At 49.0% G+C, this 20,828-nt stretch overlaps 1 long non-coding RNA gene across 12 annotated transcripts in view; it reads left to right on the forward strand.

Annotated features, from left to right (window-relative positions):
• The window catches only part of LOC136789798 (uncharacterized), an 89,698-nt gene that overhangs the window by 47,877 nt on the left and 20,993 nt on the right, over positions 1-20,828 (forward strand). Inside the window, exons 4-5 of one of the 12 annotated variants that reach the window (XR_010828802.1) lie at positions 4,579-4,809; positions 5,485-7,579. The exons of 10 other annotated variants lie outside the window; for them this stretch is intronic. This is a non-coding gene — a long non-coding RNA (uncharacterized lncRNA). Of the gene's footprint in view, positions 1-4,578; positions 7,580-20,828 lie in introns of all 12 variants that reach the window. One more of the 12 variants, XR_010828800.1, reaches the window with a different exon arrangement.

Below are 20,828 nucleotides of genomic sequence, written 5' to 3' on the forward strand. Positions count from 1 at the left end.
TAAGTTGGCGTTACCCGCGGTTACGTGAGAGTGAAAAGCAGCCCTGGCACATTGCAGAGATGCTCCTGCCATGACTAACCCCGCACTCTCACTGGAGAGGAATTTGTCAGTGCCCAGCACAGACAAACACTGAAATTGCAGGTTTGCAGAAGTTTTCACATCTTTTACAGCTGGCAGCAAATACAGGAGTTGCAAGTATTTTTTGGTTAAAGGGGAAAAAAAAACCCTCAAAGCTATAAAATAAATTTGACAATGCACATTTTTTTTGTGTGGAGTCTTACTTTTTTTATGGCTCTGTGAGCTGAATGTATTGAAGCTCAGCAAAGGAAGAGGATTTAATCTACAAACTCTGTCTCTTGCTTGATAGTTTCCTGCTTCTAAAAATGTCTCCCAGTTCTGTGGAATTGGGGCTGAAACTATTTGCAGCTTTCGGTTTGTGGGTGCCTACCTTACCACTTCAGCAAACTGGATTTTCAAGGGTGTGGGGGAGCAAATGTGCTGTTAGAAGTTTCTTATCTCAGGTGCCAAAAGTCGATTTGCCACTATAAAAAATACAACTTAAATCCTTGAATTCACTTCTTGCTCCAGGACACCACTTGGGGAAAGTGGAAGTGCTGCTAATGCTGAAATTTTGCTTCGATCTTTCCTTCCCTGTCCTTGCTGGTGGATTTCAAGGAGAACAAGCTGGGGGCGAGTGGTGCTCGTGGCCCCTTCACTCTATTTTTTTTTTTAAGGTCTGGAATAATCATGCTAGCATGTGTTGAATGGTCCTCTGTTTATTACTTCAAGATGTTTCTTGGTGCTTTCCATTGACAAAAGCATCGCAGTGATTACTTTTGGGGTATAACTCGTCCTTAACGTGACCTTTGCTTTTGCTGTGAATGACTATTTGCAGTTGCTGATTTAGGATGCCCAGTAAGTACTGGCTGCCTATCCACAAACTCACTGTGCTGCTCCAGATTGTCCTTAGGAAGAAACAGTGAAATACCACCAGATGCAATATTGCTACAACCAGCAAGGCAAGGATGTCAGCTTGGCTACGGAATCCCTCGTACTACATTGCAGGGCTCTGCGGAGGTGTCGACAGGCTGTTTTCGTGGGCTCCCATCTGCTGAGCAGTGTGATGTGGATTAATATTGAGGAACTTGTAGTGAAATTTGCCTCATGCCAGTAAAATGTAAAACCTCCGAAGCTGGCTGGCATCCCGAGGCTGCGAGAGGCCCTGGGAGGGGGCCTTTCACTGAAGGTGTCAGGACTTGCAACACACCAAACCCCCCTGTATGAGAGCAGGAAGGGTTTGTAATTAAGTTTAAATCATCTCCAAAGCAGCCTGCTTGCTGATTTCAGGCTACAGAAGAGCCCTGCAACCCAGAAAACACCTGCCATGCGGTCAGATTGCTGCGGAGGTGTCAAGTTGTGCTGGCAGGTGAGGGCTTCTGGAAGTGTTCTGTGGAAGTCGCAGCGGGGATGAGCCTCCTGGTCTAGGAAGCAGCACCCACGTGGTGTTGGCATTTGGGGCCAAGTGGAAGTCATGGTTTATTGCAAAAACCTAACTGCATTGCCTTGGCACGAGGCGCTGAATGGGAGGGGTGACGGCTGGATTGGCAGAGCTGGTGTTGCTCGTGGGCCGTGGCCAGTTCCAGGGAAGAGTCCTTCGACCTCTGCCATTTTATTTGGTTATCTAGGAGGATGTGAGCTGAGGCTTCCTAAAGGTTGGGAGAAGTCAACGGGTTGGGCTTTGGGATACAAGGGTAGGCCACGTGTCCTACCCCAGGGACCAGAAGGGAGATACCTGCTTGTGGGGTCTGGGACCCTCACCCTGGAGCTGGGATTACCCCAAAAAAAGAGGGACATCCCAGCAGGATCTGCCAGGACTCCTGGTCCTGCAGCGTGAAACCCAGTTCAGAAACACAAAGTACTGTTTTGTCAGTTTTTTATTCTTCTGAAACATAAATGAACTTGACTGGTCCTTCCCTAGCAGGACACAAACCTCACACCCATCCTTCTGGTTATCCCAGCAGTGTTTTGAAGATCCTGCAGCTTCACCAATTCTGCTTTGCAGGAAGCAGTCATTGCACTGCCTCCTTTTTACATTGGCAATCTCAAAGCCGTCAGGTCAAATCCCAGCCTCCACTGGCTTTTTCTTTCCCGGTGGCGAATCGATGCTCAAGTGCCATCACTGCTGGCACCGTCCCTTGTTTTCCACTCAGCCTTTTGCAGAGAGAAACTCCTTCAGCTGTGCTCCCTGCGCTGTTTTTATCTGGTGCTGAGCAGTGCTGTGTTCGCATCAGCATCAGGTGGGTTTTGTATGACCTTTGCCCTGCTTAAAAATTAAATAAGAAAGTACTAGGAAAATAAATAATCTCCCTTACAAGCATTTTTTTCCTATTCTTTCTGTAATTCACGTGGGAGCCAGCTTACTCTGCCTTTTGGATGACTAAGGAGGAAATTCTTTTTTGGTTAGGGCAATGCTGAGAGTTCGCTGGAATTTTTTTTATCACAGGTTTATCACTTCCTCCCTTGAAATTCGTAACTGTTACAGTGTGAGGCAGAAAAATATGATGGTGACTGCAAGTTATGGCATTTGTCTTCCATGGAAAGGATGCAGATAGCTAAAAGGCTTTTCCCAGGTTTGCTCTGCTTCCCATGGAGAACTTGCTCCTTATCCAGATATTTTTGTAACAAATAAACAGGCTGGGAATGAGTCCTAAATATTCTAGCAGCTCTCATCTTTGAAATGTCTTTTTTTTTTTTCTTGTTTAAATTAATTAATGCTCATATCTTGAATATAGGTGAGCACAAGTCTGCTTGTTGTACAGATAGGTGCTTCTGATTTATCACAGGTCCCTGAGAGATGACAGGGTCAAATTCAAGTTTATGTCTGACGAGTTTCTGGTTCATCTTGTTAATCTCCATACCTTCTCGTTTTATAGAGGGGATCTGGATGTGTATATCTGGAGGACACAGCTGGGGTTTGGACATACCAGCACCTCTGAGGAGCCTTGCCTGTTGGCTAAACATGTGTTTATTCTAGCAGCATTTGCTTCCCAGCGGTGTTGCTGTGATTTCCCTGTTGATCCTTCTGAAAAGGCAGACAGGGCTTCTGAAAAGGTTTGACACTGCAAAGCGTTGTTTATTTGTGAAAGTATTATTATGCTTTGAATATCTATTATTCATCTCCTTGTTCTAAAACTGACAATATATCACAAAATTGCTCTTAGATTTCAGAGCTTTGAGCAAAAGCTGTTTTTGTCCCTAGCTTCCTATGACAGTGCTGGGAAGTGCCTTACCCTTTGTATCTCTGTAGTCTCCTTTTATGAATTGTGAGTGATGGCGGGGAAGTATAAAAGAGAGCAGAGGAGCTGGTTTGATGTTCATAAAAGGCTTTGATAAAAGATGCAGCACATAGACTCGATATTGTATCCTATTTTTAACTTCTTAAGAGCACAAAGCGCTCAGATCCAATATTTATGTAAATGCAAAAGGGGGGCTGCATTTTTTTTTTTTATTTTTCGTTTTTAGGACCGTCTCAAATAAAACAGCAAAGTCTCCGTTTTGTATCCCAGTAAAACTTGGAGTTCCTGTGTACGGTGGAGCTGAAGTGGCAGAGTTAGTGGCACGGCTGGTGCTGGAGGAGTGGCTCGATGCCCACTGACCGCGGGGCCGGCACCCAGCGCGAGCAGCCACGGGATGCAGGGGTGATGTTTTTCCCATGTTCCCAGCCCCACATTTCCCACAAGCGATCTCTCCCCCGAGAAGCAGAAAAATAAAGCGTTTGAAAGCGAGGGCAGCTCCTCTCGTTTCTGTACAAGTCAGATTACGGTAAAGGCATCTCTGTAATAAGCAGCTTTGCTTGCTCGGTAGGAGATGAGAGGCTGTGTGCAGACGGGGTAATTTGGGTTTTACTGATGAAAGTGCTTGTCATTATTTCCAACCTCCTACATGTTTCGGTGTTCTCTTTAATCTCTTCTATCAGCCTTGCTCGCAGTGTGCCTGCATACCCATGCATATTCATGTGCGGAGCTGTGATTCAGGAATGCACATAGGAGCACACACATAAAGCTCATTAAGGTGCTTTCCTGTCTGCGTGTGCATACACATGCAGGGATGGAAATTGTCTGCAAGGAGAAGGGCGTGTAGCGCAGTGGCACGGTTGTTTGCGTGATTGGGTTATTCATCCGTACCAGAGCTTTCGCTCTGGGTCTCGAGAATCCCAGTGGTGATGGCAGCATGCAAACCTGATTTTGATGTCACTGCGGTGCCTGATCACAAGCATCTTGCTATTATTTTGTTGGGGAGAGGTGTCTTGAGCCAGGGAAGCCCAGAATGGGGAGATGGTGCTGAGTCCCCCCTTGTTGCAGTGTTGAGAAAGATTTTTATCTTGATCTTGAGCGCAGCCGAAGAGCTGCTGGTGGTGGTTTTGAGTTCTTCAGCAGCACGCGCTCCTCTGAGGGGCTGCTCAAATCAGGAGCTGCGCTAAAAGTAGTTTGATTTTGTGCAAAGATGTCCCAGTCTGCCACCTGTCTGAGGTGCATATGCCACCTTCTGCTCAGGTTCTCACGTGTGAACTTTCTGAAGGGAAATACAGGGAAATACCAGCCTTGGGCTGCCATCAGAAGATGCTGAGAAGATGCTTGGATGTTGCTGGCAGTCCTGTCCTGCCTCTGCTGTCGTCCTGGGAACTGGCAAACCTGAAGCTGAGCATCTGCAGGATGAAACGCTCTGTCCAGGTACCCAGGCTCGCAGCAGACCTGTGTAGTGTTGCTCACGCTTTGTCCGCACCTTCGTCCCGGCTGTGTCAGAGCAGAGGTGAGTCCCAAGCATGTAAGTCACTTGTATCCTGAGCCTTTTCCTGTACCCACACACAACTTTATGGGCTGAATAAGTTGAAATTGCTTTGTCTAAAGAGTAGTTAACTTCTTTGGGCTCATCTGTAACACTGCAGCACTGCGTGCAAGGAGGTGCTGTAAGGCTCAGCAGTGTGACTTGGCAGGCACCTGTGGCAGATTGTCAGTTACCCGAAGCTTTGGGCATCCATGTAAGCTATTGGAGAACTTTTTGGCATCGGAGTGGACACTGTGGTTAATTGGAAAAGCTGATCCTTGATCCAGTAAAGAGACAAGGGACAGTTCAGGGTAGGACTTGCTGACCTGCACTTAAATCTATGGTGGGATGCAAACCACTTGTGGTGGGCTGCTTGCACAGGCTCAGGTGTTCTGAGGTGTTTGTGCCTTGCCGCGTGCTGTAAAGCAGCTCAGGTGCTTAAATTGCATTTTCAGGAGCAATTCAGATGTTTCACTGCGAGTCACAGAGGGACAGGCTCTGAAGTGCGCCAAGGGCTCCCCAAAACCAAGCTGCATCAAGCACAGCTGTGCCAAAGCATTTGGTGCTTGGCTTTCCTTTGAAGCATCCTCACTCTGCGCCCGTCATGTTCTTCAAGCCAGATTTTACAGGCTTTCTTATTAAATGAGCACTTTTATGTAGCTGTGCTGAAGCAGGATCCCGGCAGGAGGAGCGCTGCCAGCTGTGAGAGGCAACCCAAAACAACAACAAGAGAAAGTGTCCAGATGAAAGGTCTGGTAAGTGTCAGGGTCTCCTCTGCCTTGTTTTCAGTCTCTTTTGTAATCAGCTGTCATTTTAGGGTCTGGGCATAGTGGAGCTCAGCAAGTACAGATTGAAACTTAAACAAACAGTGACTCTTCTATAAATATTTAGCTCTCACTGTTTAGGAACTGCTGGGAGCAGGAGACAAAATAAATTTGAAGTTCATGACTGTCTGAAAAAGCTATTGGAGGATGGCACTTGGTCGCTGGACCGGCTGGCATGTAGGTTTTGAGTAGCTCTTCCTCTATTTTTCCTGAAGGAAAGGGCATATTTAAGCATCCTTTGCAGAGAAATGAGACTGCGCTCTGCCAGTGTTTGCACGTATTGTTTTTCCAAAAATACAGCAGTGGGAAGAGCAAGGGTAAGGCTGAGTTCCTTGACCCCTGCTGCAATTAAGCCTGCCCTGCAAGTCACTGACAGCAGGGCTTGCCTCAGAACAGTTGCCACTTGTCTGGCGGATAACTAATTTTGTCTTTGTTTTCACTGCAATGGGCAGAGGCAACCTCAGGGGCCATGTCCTCTGAGGTTCACTGAGGTTTGTGGGGTTTCAGTGCACGGTTGTGCTGCAGCAGAGGTTCAACGCAAGGCAAAGATCTCCAGCTCAGTGTCCAAGAACTGGGGCTCCTTGCTGACGGATGGAGGAAAAGGATGGCCCTACACAGCTTTCTCTGCAAATGTGCATCTGCGTGGAAGTCGAGGATGGAGCTGTGGTGTATGGAGATGTCTCTGAGCTTTTGGTTGCTGCCTTGGGACCAGCACGGCTGCTGACCGCGGGGCCTGTGCTAAATCTTGGGCTGCCACATTGTTCCTGCTCTTGCAAAAACCTCGATAGCAAGGTGGGCCTATCCCTGTCAGCCTTTGTTTGCCTCTTAAATATGAAGATAATATCCTTCTACCTTGCAGGGCTCTTGCAAGAAAGGGAAAGAATGAAATGTGCTGATAAGAAGCCATATCAGCAGCTGAGACAGGCAGATGCACACATGCTTTGTGTAAGGAGAGAACTTCGCCACACACAAAAGTCTGGGGTTGTTGATTAAAAAGAAGGAAAAAGATCAATTATTGATTATTTTCTTTCTTCTCTTGCTATTCTAATATGAAGTATGGTTTTATAAAAACAAAAAACAAAAACACTTTTTTATTACTTTTCTGCTCAGTGCCTGCAGTGCTGCTTTGTACCGGAGCTGTCTTTGCCACCAGTTGCCCCACCACCCAGCATGCTGCTGCCCTGTGCCCAAAATGACTTTTCTTGATGATGAAAATTCCCGAATGTCATGGGGAAAAAAAACATTCAGAGTGCAGGGGGGCGTAGGAGTCACCTTGTGGAGTGGCTCCACGTGCTGCTACCTGATCCTTTGGAGAACTGGAGGTAGCAGTGGCACAGGCTGCCCAGAGAGGCTGTGGGGTCTCCTCCTTGGAGATCTTCAGAAGCTGCCTGGATGTGGTGCTGGGCACCCTGCTCTGGGTGTCCCTGCTTGGGCAGGGTGGGACCAGATGGACCCCAGAGAGCCCTGCCAGCCTCACTCATTCTGGGATTCTGTGAAGATGAGGATCCCATAGATACACACCGACAGCTGGACAATGTGGTGGAAAACCATAGACAGATTCTTAATTGCTTAACTGAACCTCTTTGCTATCAGTGTTCATCCTGAAGCATTTGATTGACCTTATCTTACTTTGCAAAGTTAAAAAAAGAACCAACAGAAAACACAACCCCTGGTGACTTGCTCGAGGAGGAGAGCGAGTACAGTCAAATATTTTGCATGCCCTGCAAGACGTTCTGTGCTTGTTTGCACCGCCTCTGCCCCCAGCTCTGCTCGGCTTTCTGGAGAGCTGAAGGTGTGGGGAGGATTCAGCACAAGGGCGAGCGATGCCGGGGTGCTCAGCGTGCAGCACCCTCCTGTTGGGATGCTGAGAGCACGATATGAAGGGAGAGCGGCTGAGGAGACGACATGGGGGAAGGAGGAGTGAGGAAAAGGTAAATTCCTTGGGTGCCAGCTCATTGAAACCACTTCTGGGGCTTGAGAGAAAATGCCAGTGTTTGAGTTGGATGCGGTGGCGGACTTGATGGTTTTTCTCTTTCAATAGTTTCTTTTAATGCTCTTCCTAATTTAAAAGGAAGGTTTAAAATTATTAATATTCTACCTCCTAAGTGAAGGGATTCCAAAGCCCTTTGCAAAGCTCTGCTAAAGCATCTCACCTAGAAAATAGCCTCATGGTTTTTTCCCAGCTTCATCCTCAACAGAAGCCACTCCTTGTCTTCACGCAAAATCTGCAAAAGTGGAGAAAGTGGAGGTTGATTTCTCTGGAAGGTAATTTTCTCAAATGGTATTTGGCCAGAAAGCATAAAGATGATAATGATATATATATATCATATATATAGTGGTATATGTAATATATATATAAATAACGATATATATATATGAATATGAATATATATAAATATATATATATATATCCATATATGTATATATGGATATTTGGCATAGCCTTTCCAGATTTCTGTGTTTCTGATCATTGCTGAGACCACGCTTTCTATCAGGGGTGTCAGTGCTCGGTCTGGGACACCCAAGGGGTGTGTGCACCATTCCTGCAGCATCCTGGCAAGGGAGACAGGGAGCAGAGCTGAGGCTGCAGGCATCGATCTGTGCAAAAGCTGCAGTTAGAGCCAGAGCCTCCCGTTAGATTTACGATGCATTTGCCCGCTGAACCTCCCCATTCACTTTGGGTATTTATCCTGATTTTGTACCAAATCTCCTTCTCGCTACTTGAACTGATCCGCAGACAAGCAGAAAGAATAAAGTAGTATAACTTTGGCTCGGGGCAGCTGTCCAAGGGATATATTGGGATACACTTGGCCTTTGAAAGAGGGACTTCAGTCTCCAGTCCTGTCGGTCCCTCTGGCTCCTGGAAGTTTTCCTTCCAAATGGTTACTTCTAACCTCAGAGCAGAAGTTTGTGTTTTTCGGAGCTATGATTAATACCGTTTTTACGCTTCGTTGCAAAATGCCGCACAATAAATGAGACCAGCAGGGTGGTGTTTTACAGGGGTGTGGGGGGGAAATCAAACAAATGCTTTCAGACACTGTTTTAGAACAGTGATGTGTGTGTGTGTGTTGTATAATCTCTTGCAAACTGTGAGGTTTTGTTCCTGTTAAAAGGAAGGGGAAAAAAAAGGCTTAAACCTCGTCTACGGAAAGAATGTCAGAAATAGTTGAGGAATTGAGTAATTACGATCTTTTTGCACCAGGTCAGTGAAAGCTGAGTTAAGGTGCAGAATTGCAATGTAACACATTTTGAAATAAGGTGAGGAGTGCTGTATTTCGTCTCAGGTCCGTGAGCCATTTGTAGGTTCCTGCTCGTTCCCAGTCCTTTTCCTTGGGAAGTTTGTAGGTGTGGCTGCGTGGAAGAGGTGCCTGACATGCAGCTGAGCTCGGCAGCGGGAGCAATGGGGCAAGGTGCTTGGTTCGGGCTTTGGAGCCAGTCACGCTTGGTGCACAGTGCCAGAAACGGTCTCCGCACTGCTGTGCAAGGCTTGCCGTGTGAAGGCAGGCTGCCTGACAGCTTGTGGTCCCTCTGGGGGCTCTGAATCACGCAAGAAGCAGCAGCAGATGGCCCCATGCAGAGGTTGCTGGTTGCCTCCTGCTTGTCCCTCCTGGGATCTGCCTTGGGATCAGGAAGCCCCTAGGGGCACGTGCTGTGCTGTGCAGGACTGATGGCAGCACCTGGCCCTTTTCCATCCCAGGAATGCCGCCCCAGCCCAAATCTTCCACCACCGCCTTCGTTCAGTGCTGCTGGATCCATCAGGATCCATCCGTGTGCACCAGTCCCTCTCCGGCCCACAGGCTCCCCAGTTCTTGAACTGGAAGTGATCTGGTTCTGGGGTTGTGCCTCCAGCTAGCTCTGCTGACTTTTGCTTTCCCTCCCATGGACACAGTGTGCTACTCCCAGTCAGCCCGAGGGCCTGAGTCATTCACCACAGGAATCTGAGACTCATTATCGACATCAAATGCGGCTCGTTAGACCTTTGAAGTGTTCAGCGTCAATCTTGATGGAGCCGCAGCGTGAGGTACTGGTCCCATCACACTCCTCAGCTGCCCCAGAAAATCTCAGTGGCAGACCCCGGGGAAGAGAGGCTGAGAGGTTATTGCATGCCCAGATTCCTCATTTTGTGGATTCAGAGGATGCTCACATGTGTGGGAGATGCTGCCCTGCATCCCCTTGGGGTCACCGAGATTGTCACGGGTTTGCTTCCTGGTAGCACCTTGGCTGATAGAACTCATGGCCTGGTTCCTTCTCTTGGTCTGTAGTGTTTCTTCCTGATCTCCCTCCCTGGAAAGTAGCAGCCTTGTTTGTTGTCCTGGATGCGCTTTTTTATTTATTTTTTTTCTCTAAGCCGCTTGTTTTCCATGAGCTTGCGGTCTCTGATACGCAGTGGGACTGACAGGAATGAGGTGATAGTCACCGGCGAGCGCTCCCGCTGTCCACAGACTCACCCCATCAGCATGCTCAGCCCTCATGCCAGTGACATGGGTGTTTGCTCATTAAAAATAGACCACAGACAATGCCACTTCCTGAGGACTGTGATTTATCATTTAATAACAAGTGGTTACTCATTTTCCTTTGGAAAACTTTCTGGAAGTGTTATTTTGCTTTCTCCCCTTGCTTCCTTTTTATTATTATTTTTTTATTTCCTTCTGAGTGCTTCATTACCCTTTCCAACCACTGTTCCTTTTAAATGAAGTATTCCTTTTTCAAGTGGAAATCGTTTTTGTGAGTTAAAGATTGGGAAAAAACATTGTTAACCCTTTGGATGTGAGCTTTTCTTCGCGAGCTCCTGCAGCACTGGAGCTCAGCCATGGGAAATAACAGCGAGGAGATCAGTGAAACCCAGCTCGGAATGTAAGACTTGAAGAAATACGGTGATCCTTCACCTAGTCTCGATAATCTGCTTGATCTGACTTCTAAGAAAACTGGAAGTAACTGCAGAGCTCTTCCATTTTCGCTCATATTGTCTGAATTACCAGCTCTGGAGGGATGGAGGGCGTCCAGAGCTACGAGGAAAACTCATGCCAGTGCTGGCATTTTAGTGACTGTACCAAAAAAAAAAAAAAGGTGCTGAAAGCTGTTGAGTAGCTCTCGGAAACACTGACAGTTTGATAAACAAACTTGGGAAATACGACCCAGATGAAATAGTCATAATTGGGTACTTAAGAAGCTATACTTAAAAAAAAAAAAAAAAAAAAGGGAAAAAAAAAAGGTTGCTGCTGGATCAGGAAGGCATTTTGAGGAGTCTGCCTAGGGTCTAGTTTCTGTAGTAGGTCATATGGTAGACTGCAAAGGATACAGAAGATGAATAGCAACCAGAGTCATTGCAGGTGCTTCAGGTGATAGTAACCTCGCTTGCAGTTTTTTGAAGCTACAGGGGTGGTTTGAAGACAAGAAAAATAAATTCAGTAAAGACAAGTGCAAATTAGTGCAGTTGGAAATGGGACGCAAGTACCCAGGATGAACAATAACAGGTTAACTGCAGAATGGGGTCTGGGAGCCGCAGTGAATCACAGCCTGGTTGTGTATTAGGAGTCAGATGCTGTTACAAGAAAGGCAAATCCTGAATAGTCCATGGGAAAATGGTAAAGGTAACAATTCCGTCTCTGTTGTCTCATGAAACCTCGCTTGAAAACACAGCATTCAGTCTCAGCCTCTCTATTTTTAATATGAAAGCAAGCCGCTTGGGAAGATGGAGCTGCCATTTGGGAAACTTCACTTACGAGGAATAGCGAGAAGATTTGCATATGCTAAACCTAGGAAAAAAAACAACCACAGGTGTCAGGCATGGTTTGATGGGATGCTCTCTTTAGCAGTGATTTTGGAGCCAGGTGTATCTGCTCTCCTGGCGTTCCCTGACCTGCAGCTCATCATCTGGGTAATGGTGTAGCCACGATGGTCTATATGCTGACCTTGTGAGCTGGACCAAGGAACTTAGATTTGTATAGAGAAACAAAGCCCCAGAGTGTCCCTAAAGTTATTTCACAATGTGGCTGCACGGTTTTGCTTGGCCAATGGATAAGCTTTAGGAAGAAGGGCAAGGAGAGGAGAGGTGGTTGAACATCTCTTTTGAAATGAGACTCGAATGGAAGGTCGCAGATTTGGAATGCCCAGGAATGTGGTGCGAGGAGCGCAGCAGCTCTCCCCAGCTGAGGACAGGACCAGAGGAGGGTTGTCCATAAAGCAGTGCTTTCCTGGACGCTGCCTTGCAGTGCCTCAGCTCGGACGTGCCCGATGGCGATGGGACCGGCTGGTGTTTCTCAAGGTACAGGTTCCAGCTCCTGGTGGTGGCAGTGAGGGACGAGCGAACGATTCTGGAGCTGGCCCAAAAGGGATTAGAAAACGCTTTGTTAGCATCCCAGCAGCCCTTCCTGGATGGCGGGGTGAATGCTGCTGGTGGCTGGGAGCTGCAGCTGAGTCTGGCTTCCTTCTTGGCAGGAGCGGAGCCGGTGTTGCCTTGGAGAGCAGCACGGAGACAAACGAGCCAAGAGGGCTTCAGGGTTGGATGGCTGCTGGACGTCCCTCCTGGCCCAGCGTTTCTGCAGTCCTTGCATCCAGATTTTGGCATGCTTCTGGCTGCTGCCCTTCGGTCCTGCTGAGCCTGCGTGTCCCAGCGCCGAGGAGTCGTCTCCTGGCAGTCCGAGTCCAGATTTCCGACATGACTGCATTTTTGGCTCCTGGGAGCCGTTCCATTGACCACAAATTGGTCACCCTGTGCCGTGATGCAAGCTGATGATTTCCTCTCCTGTGAATGCTAAACCAAATACCCCTGCGACTGCCGTCTCGCCTGGTGTTCGCAGCCGCTGGGAATGCTCTCCGGCCCCCCGAGCCCAGATGATTCAAGCTGATACTTATGCTTATGATTAAATGCTAAATGCCTTGTCTCTTCTGCCCTCCCAGCTGTACCCCCGAGGGAAGAGAGGGGTTTTACCATATGAAGAAAGAGTTTTCTGGTATTGGTTGGTTGGTATTGAGAAAGCGTAGCATCAAAGCTAAAACAGCGTGCACTGGCTTTTAAAATCACAGTAGGACATAAAAGTGCCTCGACGAGGAAGATGATAGATAGGCAGAGCTACTGGGTACGCCTGCTCTTTTTCAGAGGCTGCAGCAGTTTCCCTGCGGTGTGCAGGGCTCCCTTGCCGTGCTGCAACCCTGTGCTGCGCCGAGTGCAGTGTCTCGGGGGATGTAGATCTGAGCCTTGCTACCCAGCCCTGGGTTTCAGTTCTAGCTCAGACACTGCTAAAATTTCCCTTAAAAAGGGAAAGAAAAAAGACCTTGATCATGACACACAGGCAACACGTGACATGCTGGCACTGATTCTGACTTGTGTTGATCTAGGTTGTTCAAAAAATAATGGTAATTTGTCTTAAAAAGGTTACTGAGAAGGTGAAGAAGAAAATAAGCAATTTGCTGTTCGGTGCCTCCTCACAGCTCACAGGCTGGGGCTTACACTGGAAAGATGTCAAATGCAATTGTAAACCCACACTGCGGAGAGGTGAGCGACTGGCAATCGAGTTGGACAGGCTGCAAGAAACTTACGCTGTGTGTAAATAAAGAAACAAGAGGATTTCAAGCACAAAGCATGGGGCAAAGAGCTCCCATGGGGCAGGGGACTGTGTTACAGCATGTGTGAGCTTTGTTGGGCATGAACATGATCTAAGGAGGAATGATTTATTTTTATTTTTTTTCCCAGCAGAAAAGCTGAAGGCTCCCCAGGCAGTTCCTCCACACGACGTTGTAGCGGAGGAAATGGCCACCAAGTGACTTTTGCTGGGAAGTGAGCTTGTGGCAGGGCTGCTGAGAGCAGTGTAAGAGGAGCAGCATCACGGGAATGCTTCTTGGGGCATGCAAAAAACGCCCAGAGTAGCCCAAACCCACCCCGATTTTGCAAACCATGGTGGGTGGTTTGGGCAACACTGAGGGTTTTTATTTCTCAAGTGCTTGGTAGGGGCAGGGTGAGACCCCAGCCTGTCTCACAGGTGCATAGGTTGGATGAGTGAGGTGTTGGGGTAGCGCTGTGCCACCCAGCCCCGACAGCAGCAAAGTGGGCATGGGAAGCGTGTGTTGCCTTCCCCTGATGGCACTGAGACCGGCTTGGAGGCTGCTCTGGGGAGCGCGTGTCCCCTTGGTCACTTGTTCATGCCCAGGCATGATTGTTTGCCGGCATCACCCTTGCCCTGCATTTTCGAGGTGTCTCTCTGTACAGTAACACATGCGTCATTAAAAAAAATGGGAATGGGAGGAGCTGTGAGGCTTCCAGGTTGGGTCAGGTCACTGCATCTGCCTGACCATCCTGTCCTGTCCAGCAAGGGGAGATGAAACTCCTCCTGCAGCGATGGAGACCTGCAAAGAGCCAGCGAGGAGACCTCCACCGAGCCCTCGGGGCAGCACCAGCTCCAAGTGTTGCAACAGCAAACTCGTCCCGGGGGAAGCTGCAGCTCTTAGGGTCAGGAAATTCAATGTAGTTTCCACCTGCCTGGTCCAGGGTCACTGTGCTGGTGCCATCTTTGCAGGGTGGCACAGAGAAGCACCTGCATGGTGCCACTGCTGCCCCGTGCCCTTGTCTTACTTTGCATTATTGCAGCCCCGAGTCCTGCTGCAGATGCTCGTGCAGGGACCTCATTTGGACACATCACTGGTGGATGGGGTTGTTCTGCCCTTGGGGTGCATTCGTGCTTGTACTAATGAGTTTATTGGGATAGTCCAAGTGGCTGTGGCTACTCAAATACTTTGCCACACAGCTCTTTTGCCTGGCTCTTGCAAGTGTCCGGGTTATTGCTGCCTCTCCCAAACCTGTTGGTGACTTCTGTCTCCTCCCTGTGGTTTGACTCCCTCCTTCTGTACCTTTTCGCCACAAAATCATTTGTAAGAAGGTGCTCTCGAGGCTGGCATGCCTTAGCAGGGCTCCACTGATGTGCACGCTCTTTATCTCTGTTTGCAGGCTGCCAGAGCAGGGCTGGAGGTGCAGCTCTGCAGGCACCTGGAGCGAGTCGCTGCAGCAGGTCTCCTGGTATGCTGCACATCTGCAGCAGAAGGAGAAGAGCCTGTAACATTTTGCTGCCTTCAGCCTCAGATTGGCAGCAAACATGGCAATTTGGCATGGGAGCATTGAGAAAGCGTGTGTGCTGGGAGCACCAGCAGCGGGGCGCTGTGGCAGAGAGCCCTCGGAGCATCCCGGCTCCTCAGAGGCAGGGCTTGGCAGCCTTGACTTAGCCATGATCCCACTGGCCCAAATCTGAGAAAGCTGGACTCTCCCGTCCGCTTCAGGAGGCTCTGAATCAGGCCTTTATTAAGCAACCGGTGAGAGCTTCTCTTTGTGCTTGCATGCAAACGTTTCCCAACCCCACGAGCCAGCTGCTGCGCAGCAGCTTGTGTGCTGCAGAGTGGGAGGTGGAGAAAGTTGCTGGTGAAGGCAGCGTTTGATGCTTCAATACAGCCAAAGAGGAGATCTTTTTTTGACTGGTAAAGCATGTATTTTGTGAGTGAAAGGGGCTGGCTGTTGTCTGAGCCGTGTGTATCGCAGCCTCCAGCACTGGCAACCAGGTTGGTTCCTGTTACGTTGTTCGTTGCTTTAGTGAGATACAGGGATAAGCAGCAGTGTTTGCTTGGCTGCTGCAACCGGGCACTTGACTTTATGGCATTTTGGTTTGTTCCTGATGTTCGAGAGCTGTCGTTTGGGGCAGCAGCCTTTGCAACACAGCGTCATGCCTCTGCCTGTATGCTCCATGTCGATCCCAAAGGCTGGTCTAGAGGCACAGTGGGGGCAGCAGGAGGGAGCCCCCTTCCCCCCCCCCCCCCCCCCCCCCTTAAGGAGGGATGATGGATTTGATGGCCAGGAGCTGCCAGCACAGGGATGTGTGGAGGTGCTGGAGGTGGGAAGTTGGGTGCAGGACCCTGGGGTGGGACCTTGAGGGTACCTGCCGGGAGATATTTGATGTCCTCGTTCTTCCCTCAGTGTGCTTGTCCTGAGCAGGTGGATACCAAACAGCATTTCTACCCAAGTGGGTAATCCATCATCTGGCCATTTCTGCCGGGAAAGCATCTCCCGGGCGGGTCCAGTGCCTTGCCGGGGTGGTACCCACGTGGGGCATCCCTGTGGTTGGGACCTCTGTGCCTTCCTCCCTGGGGATGTCATTTCTGCTCAGAGCTGTCTCAGCAGAGCATCTGATTTGGGTGCTGGGGGGAGCATCCAGGTGAGCAGGGGAGGAGGAGAAGGAGAAGGAGGTCACCTTGCAGGGGACCTGTGCCAAGCTGCCACCTGTGGTAGGGACAGCTGGCTGACAAGCCCAGCAAGGCTGGTGCCCGTGGGGATTTACCCTTATCTCCTGGCATGCTCACACTGGAGAGCAGGGAATATCTGCCAGCAGCTTTCCCCTTTGCCATCCCCATTTTTCCTCTGGCTCTGTCCAGCTCTGCAGCTCAGGAGATTGTCAGCACGAGAAGCGTTGCCCATCGCCTCCCTGCGCTCATCCCCTCGCCTTTTTCCTCCCGCTCCTGGTGCCGAGTGGCTCCGACAGACTTTGGCTGGCATCCCAGAAACAACCTCTGAACACACACAAACCGGGAAGGCTAAAATAACACTTTAAAATTGTTAAATAAATAGCGATCGGTCTCTGTTAAATGGGAAACGCGGCTTAATTTGTTAGTTTTTTTGTCCTCCCTCGGACAGGGAATTTGTGTGTGTGTGTGTGTGTGCAGAGTGTTTCTTGTAGCTCGTAATTTCTGTGCCGTGGCCCCAAGTGGGCAGAGAAGGGTTATGAGACTGCGAGTTACTAAACACTTACAGTAAAAGTGTAGTCATCCTGAACCTCATCCAAACAGCCTTAGTTTTTTTTTTTAAAAATTTTCTACTTTTTTTTTTTCCTTTCTCCCGCCAGGATGCTGCTGCGTCACTTGCATTCTTCACCCCTACCGCCTTGTTGGGAAGGAGGAACCCTCCAAAACCAGCAGTAACTCTTTCCAGGCTCCTTTTAGCAGTGCCCAGGATTGCTCGGTGCTGCTCTGCTCTGGCCCAAGGCACCTGGAGAGCATGGGGGCTTGCTCTGCAGCGGGCGATGGTGCCGGGCCTTACCGTGCCCAATCTCTGCCAGCAGCCACCCGAAAAGGACTCGCTTCTTTCTCTCTGGCGCCTTTTCAGATCTCGAGCAGAAATAGCATAACAATTATCGTAGTGTGAGAGAGCGGGGAGCGCTGCGGGAAGCATTTGGGAAATGTCTGCTGCGAACGGCTGCCAGCAAAGGCTGTGCCGAGCAGGAAGAGGGATTGACTTAGATACCAAAATTTGTGTGTCAGTGTGAGAAAGTGCACTTTTCATCCTTCCTTGGTCTCTTCCTAGCAAGCGTGTCCCTCCCAGAGCTTTCCTGGAGGACCCGGGGATGCAGCGTGGGGCTGGAGGGGAGGCGGCGGTGCTGGGGCTGGTTAGCTTCTGTGCCTTGCTGCTGAATGGCTTTGCCAGTTCCTGTGTTTTATTATTTGTCATCTCTCAGAAGATGCTTCACTGCCAGCGTATGCCTATTCTTCTGGGTGTTGTGCCTGTATCTCTGCTGCCCGCATGCAGAACATGTCAGCGTGTCTTTCCCAGGCAGCTGCGAAGATATCCTGGGGCTTGGTTTGTTGGAAAGCAAGATGCTCTCAGGACTGTGCTGGCCATCACCTCTCATAAGCACCAAAAGGCACCCCGCTACATTCTTCTAGCAGGAGAGGAACGCAGAGATCGCTCTTCTGGCTGGGACTAGTGGTCGTTTCTGCCAGAGGTGGCAGGGATGGCACGGTGCCCGTGGTGGGGAGTTCACACCATGTGGGCAGGTAGAGCAGCGAGGATCAGGTCCTGCTGCTGCCTGTGCTGTTGGCATCTTTGCAAGTCAAAAAAGAGTAATAGGACGTGGGTTTCTGTATAGGTCATTAATTGTCCAGCCAGCTCTGCCCTGGCTATGTCACTGGGTTGGAGCCATGAGAGCCCTTCCCTAGCAGGGCAAGCTGTGGGCACGCTGGGCACAGGAGCACCCACACTGGCTCCAGACAGAGCTGTAGGGGTCAGCTTTTGGGTTTTCTGGGTTACGGCTTCCCTCCCGCCCTCCCTCACCCACAGTGGGGTGCATGGACTGTATCGGGGCTCACCTCTCGCCATTGCCCCTCGCTGCAGCACGGCGCATTGGGTGAGTGATGCAGGGGATGTACCCCTACACCCGGACCTGCTCCTGCTTCGGGCTGATCTCCAGTTTTTTTTACACATGAATTACCCCAGTCTGGTGTTTTGAATAGTAGAAACTTGTCTGTGTGTTGGCCACATGGGAGACAATTGTTTCTTGCGAGCTAGCTGAATGGGAAAAAATTAAAAATGGATAATAATAACCATTACCTCCCTACAGTGCCAAAATTGCACATTTCATTGCTCAGCTTCCCAAACTTGTTCATGTGGGGGCGAGCTGTGGGGCAGGGGGACTTTGTGCTCCTGCCCCATGAGCTGCAGGAGCTCAGGGGCTAGAGGTCTGTCTCTTTGAATGAGAGCAGAGTAAAACTGCAGAAGTGGCCTGAGCGGGGATACCCAAAATTGACTTCAAAAGGACGGGAAGTGGGTGTCTAAATACAACCTGCAAGCCTTTAGTTCTTTATGACCGTGATGGCCTGAGCCTGTTATCTTGAGCATCGGTGTTGCTGCAGCGATGGAAACAGCTGATTTTTTTTTACGTGAGCCTTCCTCTCAGGTGGGGTAGTCATGTTTCTTCAATATATACAATAAATCTCGATGCCTGGTGAAGCAAAGTGTCTCTGCTTCAACCTTCCAAAGAGACATGCAAAAATAAAGCAAGAAGATTCACTGTGTGCTAAAACGCTCCACGTATTAAAAACCAAAACAATCAAAAAACAAAACAAAACCAAAACAAAAAAAAACACTCCCCTGTGAATGTCCAGTTTCAGCTTTGCCATAAAACTCACCAGTCAGTAAACGGTGGATCTCCTGTTCCCATGGAGAAAGCTTTTAGGTCTGCAGCAGCCTTGCTGTGGGAAAGAAAAAAAAAATAAATCAAAAAGATCCACTCTTGGTCTTGCAAACAAAGGTTGCCTTGGATTGTGGTCACATGTTGCAGTTCAGCTGATCTGCCTCATGCCAAAAGGGGAAAGATTTCCAGTACTTGCCTGAACCCCACTGAACTGGTTTAGGGAATTAATTAGAGGGAAACTCTTTTTTTTTTTTTTTTTCCCTCGCTGGTTTTCTTGTAGACCCAATGGCCCTGGGCTGGCTTACCTGCCCTGCTGCTATGGGGAAGGCAGGGGCCCGGGGCACCGGGGATGGAGCCACCTCCTCGATGACTTGTGGCCACCGAGTGAACTTGACTGTGATTTAAATTGCACCCCCAGCAAAGGGGTTTTGGCTTTTTCCCTGCTGAAGGTGAAGGAGCCTGCCAAGGAGCTGTGTAAATCATACCCGGCGATTCTCGGTGGCTAAGTTGCATCAAGGATATCAGGAGCAGAAACTCCTGCAAGACCTTCTGGAGGTGAATTGCAACCCCCAGGTATATGAAAGGTATCAGTAAGCTGGTGGTGCTGGAAACTGGCAGCCCTCCTGTCCTGAGCCAATGCTCTGTGTTCAGTAAACACCACTCAGGTCAAGCTCCTTGCCCTGGGCACATTGCATGGTCCATGCTGAGGGAGATGTTCAGGAGACCCTCCTAAGGCTGGAGATCAGAGGTTGTGTGAACACACACGAAGTCTTTGGCTTCAGAGTTGGTATTTAGGTATGTATGTGTGTTGCATGCATTACACATGGGTTTTGGGGGCAAACCCAGTGCAACTGGTTTAGCTCTCATCCCAGGCAGTTTTCTCAGGGCTTGTTTCTAATTTTACAAAGCTCGGCAGATCCCTGGTTTCAGAGGGTGCTTCCTCTGAGGGGTACAGCCTCAGCAGAGCCAGGTATTGAACTGATTTCCAGGATTTTGTCACCTTGCCATGTCATGGGTCTTTTTGGGGGTGGAGGTTGTAACTGCAGCCTCCATCACATGCTGTCCCCATTGTCTTTTCCCCCAGCTGATGAACCCTGGGTTCCCAGCTGGCACCTTCACTTGGGAGAGTCAGTCAAGTACTTGTAGGGCGCCCAGACCTGTTAGTGTGGAATGGGCTGGTGGTTGTTTTCCCTTTTTATTAGCATTATTATTTGTTAGCCAAGGTAGTAAGGATTAGGGTCTGCTGAAGACAAAAGGAATAAAACCCATTTTGTTTATACCTGCCTGCTTTTGTGAACTGGAAACGCCCAGCAAAGAGCCTGAGTGTGCCAGAGAGGATACTGAAAATCTTGGCTACAGACCTCTTTGATTGTTATTTAAAAAAAATATTATTATTATTATGCAGTAAAAAAACATATCTCTGCTTTTTGGGTGAGGTGGAGTTAAATACTTACCTCTTCCCAAGTTTATTGTGCTTCCCTGTGGCATTGCACACTTTGTTCGTAGCATCCTGTATGGGAGATGAAAAGGTTTTGTGCATACTCCCTTCGGGGCAATGTGGATTTCTTCTCAAAAAAGCAGATTCTAGTGACTAGTTTTAAATGCCTAAAAAATGAGGCTTGTACTTTATCTCTTGGGAGATCATTGATGGATCCATTTCTCAGAAAGATATTTTATTCATTCGAACTATTCAGTTCTTTAATTCAGCGCCACTCCCTTCATTCGGATGCCTGGAGTCTTTTATCATGTCTCCTCTTACTCATTGCTTAGCCAAGTTAGACGTATTTAGCTCTTTTAATCTTTCCTCGTAACTCAGTGTCTTTAATCATCGTTCTTGATGTCAGAGTGTTTGATGCCCACTTTTACAGAAAGTAAGCCTGGATTTGGTGTGTGTGCGAATCATTTGGGAAGTGATCCAGGAGAGCAGCAGTAGCTGAGGTGCTGCAGCTGGTTGCATGGGCTCCCTCCTGGATTCCTCAAAAGCTCACTCAGACCTCTCAGTGTGGGTGCTGGGGAAGGTTTCTGGCTCACTTTGTATGCCAGCAGACTTGGCACGCTCTGGGATTAATTAAAGTATTTGTTGGATGTGGGCAGCAACACCTCCAAATATGTCTTATGGCTTGGTTTTCCAGAGGCAGATTTCTCTGGACTTCCACGGAGCTAACTGAAGATGCAGGTGTTGATCGTGCTTGTAGAAAACAGGCCTAGAAAGGTTACTGCAACCCGTGTTTCCTTCCCT

Source organism: Anser cygnoides, chromosome 2 (assembly GCF_040182565.1).
Source record: "Anser cygnoides isolate HZ-2024a breed goose chromosome 2, Taihu_goose_T2T_genome, whole genome shotgun sequence".
NCBI classification, from domain to species: domain Eukaryota; kingdom Metazoa; phylum Chordata; class Aves; order Anseriformes; family Anatidae; genus Anser; species Anser cygnoides.